Genomic DNA, 9513 nt, shown 5'->3' on the forward strand with positions numbered 1-9513 from the left:
AAGAAATGTGTGTTCATTCAAACCGCTGGTTTTTGATATTTTGGGCCCTATTGAATAATGAATGTTTTGAATTTTCTCCAAAAGTAAAGTAGTTGCAAACTCATCCTTTTAGAAACTTGTTTGGGCTGTTGAGAGGAGTAAAAAACCATGAAAAATTTCAATCCTGCATGATTCTACCAAGAAATGTGATTCTTCATTCAAAACGCTGGTTTTTGCTATTGGGCTCTATTGAATAATGAATGTTTTGAATTTTCTCCAAAAGTAAAGTTGTTGTAAACTCATCCTTTTAGAGACTTGTTTGGGCTCATGAGAGGAGGAGAAAAACATCAAAAATTTCAGTCCTGCACGATTCTACCAAGAAATGTGTGTTCATTCAAACCGCTGGTTTTTGATATTTTGGGCCCTATTGAATAATGAATGTTTTGAATTTTCTCGAAAAGTAAAGTAGTTGCAAACTCATCCTTTTAGAAACTTGTTTGGGCTGTTGAGAGGAGTAAAAAACCATCAAAAATTTCAATCCTGCATGATTCTACCAAGAAATGTGATTCTTCATTCACAACGCTGGTTTTTGCTATTGGGCTCTATTGAATAATGAATGTTTTGAATTTTCTCCAAAAGTAAAGTAGTTGCAAACTCATGCTTTTAGAGACTTGTTTGGGCTCATGAGAGGAGTAGAAAAACATCAAAAATTTCAGTCCTGCATGATTCTACCAAGAAATGTGTGTTCATTGAAACCGCTGGTTTTTGATAGTTTGGGCCCTATTGAATAATGAATGTTTTGAATTTTCTCCAAAAGTAAAGTAGTTGCAAACTCATCCTTTTAGAAACTTGTTTGGGCTGTTGAGAGGAGTAAAAAACCATCAAAAATTTCAATCCTGCATGATTCTACCAAGAAATGTGATTCTTCATTCAAAACGCTGGTTTTTGCTATTGGGCTCTATTGAATAATGAATGTTTTGAATTTTCTCCAAAAGTAAAGTAGTTGCAAACTCATCCTTTTAGAGACTTGTTTGGCCTCATGAGAGGAGTAGAAAAACATCAAAAATTTCAGTCCTGCACGATTCTACCAAGAAATGTGTGTTCATTCAAACCGCTGGTTTTTGATATTTTGGGCCCTATTGAATAATGAATGTTTTGAATTTTCTCCAAAAGTAAAGTAGTTGCAAACTCATCCTTTTAGAAACTTGTTTGGGCTGTTGAAAGGAGTAAAAAACCATCAAAAATTTCAATCCTGCATGATTCTACCAAGAAATGTGATTCTTCATTCAAAACCTGATTTTTGCTATTGGGCTCTATTGAATAATGAATGTTTTGAATTTTCTCCAAAAGTAAAGTAGTTGCAAACTCATGCTTTTAGAGACTTGTTTGGGCTCATGAGAGGAGTAGAAAAACATCAAAAATTTCAGTCCTGCATGATTCTACCAAGAAATGTGTGTTCATTGAAACCGCTGGTTTTTGATAGTTTGGGCCCTATTGAATAATGAATGTTTTGAATTTTCTCCAAAAGTAAAGTAGTTGCAAACTCATCCTTTTAGAAACTTGTTTGGGCTGTTGAGAGGAGTAAAAAACCATCAAAAATTTCAATCCTGCATGATTCTACCAAGAAATGTGATTCTTCATTCAAAACGCTGGTTTTTGCTATTGGGCTCTATTGAATAATGAATGTTTTGAATTTTCTCCAAAAGTAAAGTAGTTGCAAACTCATCCTTTTAGAGACTTGTTTGGCCTCATGAGAGGAGTAGAAAAACATCAAAAATTTCAGTCCTGCACGATTCTACCAAGAAATGTGTGTTCATTCAAACCGCTGGTTTTTGATATTTTGGGCCCTATTGAATAATGAATGTTTTGAATTTTCTCCAAAAGTAAAGTAGTTGCAAACTCATCCTTTTAGAAACTTGTTTGGGCTGTTGAAAGGAGTAAAAAACCATCAAAAATTTCAATCCTGCATGATTCTACCAAGAAATGTGATTCTTCATTCAAAACCTGATTTTTGCTATTGGGCTCTATTGAATAATGAATGTTTTGAATTTTCTCCAAAAGTAAAGTAGTTGCAAACTCATGCTTTTAGAGACTTGTTTGGGCTCATGAGAGGAGTAGAAAAACATCAAAAATTTCAGTCCTGCATGATTCTACCAAGAAATGTGTGTTCATTGAAACCGCTGGTTTTTGATAGTTTGGGCCCTATTGAATAATGAATGTTTTGAATTTTCTCCAAAAGTAAAGTAGTTGCAAACTCATCCTTTTAGAAACTTGTTTGGGCTGTTGAGAGGAGTAAAAAACCATCAAAAATTTCAATCCTGCATGATTCTACCAAGAAATGTGATTCTTCATTCAAAACGCTGGTTTTTGCTATTGGGCTCTATTAAATAATGAATGTTTTGAATTTTCTCCAAAAGTAAAGTAGTTGCAAACTCATGCTTTTAGAGACTTGTTTGGGCTCATGAGAGGAGTAGAAAAACATCAAAAATTTCAGTCCTGGATGATTCTACCAAGAAATGTGTGTTCATTGAAACCACTGGTTTTTGATAGTTTGGGCCCTATTGAATAATGAATGTTTTGAATTTTCTCCAAAAGTAAAGTAGTTGCAAACTCATCCTTTTAGAAACTTGTTTGGGCTGTTGAGAGGAGTAAAAAACCATCAAAAATTTCAATCCTGCATGATTCTACCAAGAAATGTGATTCTTCATTCAAAACGCTGGTTTTTGCTATTGGGCTCTATTGAATAATGAATGTTTTGAATTTTCTCCAAAAGTAAAGTAGTTGCAAACTCATCCTTTTAGAGACTTGTTTGGGCTCATGAGAGGAGTAGAAAAAAATCAAAAATTTCAGTCCTGCACGATTCTACCAAGAAATGTGTGTTCATTCAAACTGCTGGTTTTTGATATTTTGGGCCCTATTGAATAATGAATGTTTTGAATTTTCTCCAAAAGTAAAGTAGTTGCAAACTCATCCTTTTAGAAACTTGTTTGGGCTGTTGAGAGGAGTAAAAAACCATCAAAAATTTCAATCCTGCATGATTCTACCAAGAAATGTGATTCTTCATTCAAAACCTGATTTTTGCTATTGGGCTCTATTGAATAATGAATGTTTTGAATTTTCTCCAAAAGTAAAGTAGTTGCAAACTCATGCTTTTAGAGACTTGTTTGGGCTCATGAGAGGAGTAGAAAAACATCAAAAATTTCAGTCCTGCATGATTCTACCAAGAAATGTGTGTTCATTGAAACCGCTAGTTTTTGACAGTTTGGGCCCTATTGAATAATTAATGTTTTGAATTTTCTCCAAAAGTAAAGTAGTTGCAAACTCATCCTTTTAGAAACTTGTTTGGGCTGTTGAGAGGAGTAAAAAACCATCAAAAATTTCAATCCTGCATGATTCTACCAAGAAATGTGATTCTTCATTCACAACGCTGGTTTTTGCTATTGAGCTCTATTGAATAATGAATGTTTTGAATTTTCTCCAAAAGTAAAGTAGTTGCAAACTCATGCTTTTAGAGACTTGTTTGGGCTCATGAGAGGAGTAGAAAAACATCAAAAATTTCAGTCCTGCATGATTCTACCAAGAAATGTGTGTTCATTGAAACCGCTGGTTTTTGATAGTTTGGGCCCTATTGAATAATGAATGTTTTGAATTTTCTCCAAAAGCAAAGTAGTTGCAAACTCATCCTTTTAGAAACTTGTTTGGGCTGTTGAGAGGAGTAAAAAACCATCAAAAATTTCAATCCTGCATGATTCTACCAAGAAATGTGATTCTTCATTCAAAACGCTGGTTTTTGCTATTGGGCTCTATCGAATAATGAATGTTTTGAATTTTCTCCAAAAGTAAAGTAGTTGCAAACTCATCCTTTTAGAGACTTGTTTGGGCTCATGAGAGGAGTAGAAAAACATCAAAAATTTCAGTCCTGCATGATTCTACCAAGAAATGTGTGTTCATTCAAACCGCTGGTTTTTGATATTTTGGGCCCTATTGAATAATGAATGTTTTGAATTTTCTCCAAAAGTAAAGTAGTTGCAAACTCATCCTTTTAGAAACTTGTTTGGGCTGTTGAGAGGAGTAAAAAACCATCAAAAATTTCAATCCTGCATGATTCTACCAAGAAATGTGATTCTTCATTCAAAACCTGATTTTTGCTATTGGGCTCTATTGAATAATGAATGTTTTGAATTTTCTCCAAAAGTAAAGTAGTTGCAAACTCATGCTTTTAGAGACTTGTTTGGGCTCATGAGAGGAGTAGAAAAACATCAAAAATTTCATTCCTGCATGATTCTACCAAGAAATGTGTGTTCATTGAAACCGCTGGTTTTTGATAGTTTGGGCCCTATTGAATAATGAATGTTTTGAATTTTCTCCAAAAGTAAAGTAGTTGCAAACTCATCCTTTTAGAAACTTGTTTGGGCTGTTGAGAGGAGTAAAAAACCATCAAAAATTTCAATCCTGCATGATTCTACCAAGAAATGTGATTCTTCATTCAAAACGCTGGTTTTTGCTATTGGGCTCTATTGAATAATGAATGTTTTGAATTTTCACCAAAAGTAAAGTAGTTGCAAACTCATGCTTTTAGAGACTTGTTTGGGCTCATGAGAGGAGTAGAAAAACATCAAAAATTTCAGTCCTGCATGATTCTACCAAGAAATGTGTGTTCATTGAAACCGCTGGTTTTTGATAGTTTGGGCCCTATTGAATAATGAATGTTTTGAATTTTCTCCAAAAGTAAAGTAGTTGCAAACTCATCCTTTTAGAAACTTGTTTGGGCTGTTGAGAGGAGTAAAAAACCATCAAAAATTTCAATCCTGCATGATTCTACCAAGAAATGTGATTCTTCATTCAAAACGCTGGTTTTTACTATTGGGCTCTATTGAATAATGAATGTTTTGAATTTTCTCCAAAAGTAAAGTAATTGCAAACTCATCCTTTTAGAGACTTGTTTGGGCTCATGAGAGGAGTAGAAAAACATCAAAAATTTCAGTCCTGCATGATTCTACCAAGAAATGTGTGTTCATTGAAACCGCTGGTTTTTGATAGTTTGGGCCCTATTGAATAATGAATGTTTTGAATTTTCTCCAAAAGTAAAGTAGTTGCAAACTCATCCTTTTAGAAACTTGTTTGGGCTGTTGAGAGGAGTAAAAAACCATCAAAAATTTCAATCCTGCATGATTCTACCAAGAAATGTGATTCTTCATTCAAAACGCTGGTTTTTGCTATTGGGCTCTATTGAATAATGAATGTTTTGAATTTTCTCCAAAAGTAAAGTAGTTGCAAACTCATCCTTTTAGAGACTTGTTTGGGCTCATTAGAGAAGTAGAAAAAAATCAAAAATTTCAGTCCTGCACGATTCTACCAAGAAATGTGTGTTCATTCAAACTGCTGGTTTTTGATATTTTGGGCCCTATTGAATAATGAATGTTTTGAATTTTCTCCAAAAGTAAAGTAGTTGCAAACTCATCCTTTTAGAAACTTGTTTGGGCTGTTGAGAAGAGTAAAAAACCATCAAAAATTTCAATCCTGCATGATTCTACCAAGAAATGTGATTCTTCATTCAAAACCTGATTTTTGCTATTGGGCTCTATTGAATAATGAATGTTTTGAATTTTCTCCAAAAGTAAAGTAGTTGCAAACTCATGCTTTTAGAGACTTGTTTGGGCTCATGAGAGGAGTAGAAAAACATCAAAAATTTCAGTCCTGCATGATTCTACCAAGAAATGTGTGTTCATTCAACCCGCTGGTTTTTGATAGTTTGGGCCCTATTGAATAATGAATGTTTTGAATTTTCTCCAAAAGTAAAGTAGTTGCAAACTCATCCTTTTAGAAACTTGTTTGGGCTGTTGAGAGGAGTAAAAAACCAACAAAAATTTCAATCCTGCATGATTCTACCAAGAAATGTGATTCTTCATTCAAAACGCTGGTTTTTGCTATTGGGCTCTATAGAATAATGAATGTTTTGAATTTTCTCCAAAAGTAAAGTAGTTGCAAACTCATCCTTTTAGAGACTTGTTTGGGCTCATGAGAGGAGTAGAAAAACATCAAAAATTTCAGTCCTGCACGATTCTACCAAGAAATGTGTGTTCATTCAAACCGCTGTTTTTTGATATTTTGGGCCCTATTGAATAATGAATGTTTTGAATTTTCTCCAAAAGTAAAGTAGTTGCAAACTCATCCTTTTAGAAACTTGTTTGGGCTGTTGAGAGGAGTAAAAAACCATCAAAAATTTCAATCCTGCTTGATTCTACCAAGAAATGTGATTCTTCATTCAAAACGCTGGTTTTTGCTATTGGGCTCTATTGAATAATGAATGTTTTGAATTTTCTCCAAAAGTAAAGTAGTTGCAAACTCATGCTTTTAGAGACTTGTTTGGGCTCATGAGAGGAGTAGAAAAACATCAAAAATTTCAGTCCTGCATGATTCTACCAAGAAATGTGTGTTCATTGAAACCGCTGGTTTTTGATAGTTTGGGCCCTATTGAATAATGAATGTTTTGAATTTTCTCCAAAAGTAAAGTAGTTGCAAACTCATCCTTTTAGAAACTTGTTTGGGCTGTTGAGAGGAGTAAAAAACCATCAAAAATTTCAATCCTGCATGATTCTACCAAGAAATGTGATTCTTCATTCAAAACGCTGGTTTTTGCTATTGGGCTCTATTGAATAATGAATGTTTTGAATTTTCTCCAAAAGTAAAGTAGTTGCAAACTCATGCTTTTAGAGACTTGTTTGGGCTCATGAGAGGAGTAGAAAAACATCAAAAATTTCAGTCCTGCATGATTCTACCAAGAAATGTGTGTTCATTGAAACCGCTGGTTTTTGATAGTTTGGGCCCTATTGAATAATGAATGTTTTGAATTTTCTCCAAAAGTAAAGTAGTTGCAAACTCATCCTTTTAGAAACTTGTTTGGGCTGTTGAGAGGAGTAAAAAACCATCAAAAATTTCAATCCTGCATGATTCTACCAAGAAATGTGATTCTTCATTCAAAACGCTGGTTTTTGCTATTGGGCTCTATTGAATAATGAATGTTTTGAATTTTCTCCAAAAGTAAAGTAGTTGCAAACTCATGCTTTTAGAGACTTGTTTGGGCTCATGAGAGGAGTAGAAAAACATCAAAAATTTCAGTCCTGCATGATTCTACCAAGAAATGTGTGTTCATTGAAACCGCTGGTTTTTGATAGTTTGGGCCCTATTGAATAATGAATGTTTTGAATTTTCTCCAAAAGTAAAGTAGTTGCAAACTCATCCTTTTAGAAACTTGTTTGGGCTGTTGAGAGGAGTAAAAAACCATCAAAAATTTCAATCCTGCATGATTCTACCAAGAAATGTGATTCTTCATTCAAAACCTGATTTTTGCTATGGGGCTCTATTGAATAATGAATGTTTTGAATTTTCTCCAAAAGTAAAGTAGTTGCAAACTCATGCTTTTAGAGACTTGTTTGGGCTCATGAGAGGAGTAGAAAAACATCAAAAATTTCAGTCCTGCATGATTCTACCAAGAAATGTGTGTTCATTGAAACCGCTGGTTTTTGATAGTTTGGGCCCTATTGAATAATGAATGTTTTGAATTTTCTCCAAAAGTAAAGTAGTTGCAAACTCATCCTTTTAGAAACTTGTTTGGGCTGTTGAGAGGAGTAAAAAACCATCAAAAATTTCAATCCTGCATGATTCTACCAAGAAATGTGATTCTTCATTCAAAACGCTGGTTTTTGCTATTGGGCTCTATTGAATAATGAATGTTTTGAATTTTCTCCAAAAGTAAAGTAGTTGCAAACTCATCCTTTTAGAGACTTGTTTGGGCTCATGAGAGAAGTAGAAAAAAATCAAAAATTTCAGTCCTGCACGATTCTACCAAGAAATGTGTGTTCATTCAAACTGCTGGTTTTTGATATTTTGGGCCCTATTGAATAATGAATGTTTTGAATTTTCTCCAAAAGTAAAGTAGTTGCAAACTCATCCTTTTAGAAACTTGTTTGGGCTGTTGAGAAGAGTAAAAAACCATCAAAAATTTCAATCCTGCATGATTCTACCAAGAAATGTGATTCTTCATTCAAAACCTGATTTTTGCTATTGGGCTCTATTGAATAATGAATGTTTTGAATTTTCTCCAAAAGTAAAGTAGTTGCAAACTCATGCTTTTAGAGACTTGTTTGGGCTCATGAGAGGAGTAGAAAAACATCAAAAATTTCAGTCCTGCATGATTCGGTAGAAATGTGTGTTCATTCAACCCGCTGGTTTTTGATAGTTTGGGCCCTATTGAATAATGAATGTTTTGAATTTTCTCCAAAAGTAAAGTAGTTGCAAACTCATCCTTTTAGAAACTTGTTTGGGCTGTTGAGAGGAGTAAAAAACCAACAAAAATTTCAATCCTGCATGATTCTACCAAGAAATGTGATTCTTCATTCAAAACGCTGGTTTTTGCTATTGGGCTCTATTGAATAATGAATGTTTTGAATTTTCTCCAAAAGTAAAGTAGTTGCAAACTCATCCTTTTAGAGACTTGTTTGGGCTCATGAGAGGAGTAGAAAAACATCAAAAATTTCAGTCCTGCACGATTCTACCAAGAAATGTGTGTTCATTCAAACCGCTGTTTTTTGATATTTTGGGCCCTATTGAATAATGAATGTTTTGAATTTTCTCCAAAAGTAAAGTAGTTGCAAACTCATCCTTTTAGAAACTTGTTTGGGCTGTTGAGAGGAGTAAAAAACCATCAAAAATTTCAATCCTGCTTGATTCTACCAAGAAATGTGATTCTTCATTCAAAACGCTGGTTTTTGCTATTGGGCTCTATTGAATAATGAATGTTTTGAATTTTCTCCAAAAGTAAAGTAGTTGCAAACTCATGCTTCATGCTTTTAGAGACTTGTTTGGGTTCATGAGAGGAGTAGAAAAACATCAAAAATTTCAGTCCTGCATGATTCTACCAAGAAATGTGTGTTCATTGAAACCGCTGGTTTTTGATAGTTTGGGCCCTATTGAATAATGAATGTTTTGAATTTTCTCCAAAAGTAAAGTAGTTGCAAACTCATCCTTTTAGAAACTTGTTTGGGCTGTTGAGAGGAGTAAAAAACCATCAAAAATTTCAATCCTGCATGATTCTACCAAGAAATGTGATTCTTCATTCAAAACGCTGGTTTTTGCTATTGGGCTCTATTGAATAATGAATGTTTTGAATTTTCTCCAAAAGTAAAGTAGTTGCAAACTCATCCTTTTAGAGACTTGTTTGGGCTCATGAGAGGAGTAGAAAAACATCAAAAATTTCAGTCCTGCACGATTCTACCAAGAAATGTGTGTTCATTCAAACCGCTGGTTTTTGATATTTTGGGCCCTATTGAATAATGAATGTTTTGAATTTTCTCCAAAAGTAAAGTAGTTGCAAACTCATCCTTTTAGAAACTTGTTTGGGCTGTTGAGAGGAGTAAAAAACCATCAAAAATTTCAATCCTGCATGATTCTACCAAGAAATGTGTTTCTTCATTCAAAACCTGATTTTTGCTATTGGGCTCTATTGAATAATGAATGTTTTGAATTTTCTCCAAA

This window comes from Dendrobates tinctorius, unplaced genomic scaffold (assembly GCF_039654945.1).
Source record: "Dendrobates tinctorius isolate UK_male_01 unplaced genomic scaffold, ASM3965494v1 ptg000278l, whole genome shotgun sequence".
NCBI classification, from domain to species: Eukaryota; Metazoa; Chordata; class Amphibia; order Anura; family Dendrobatidae; genus Dendrobates; species Dendrobates tinctorius.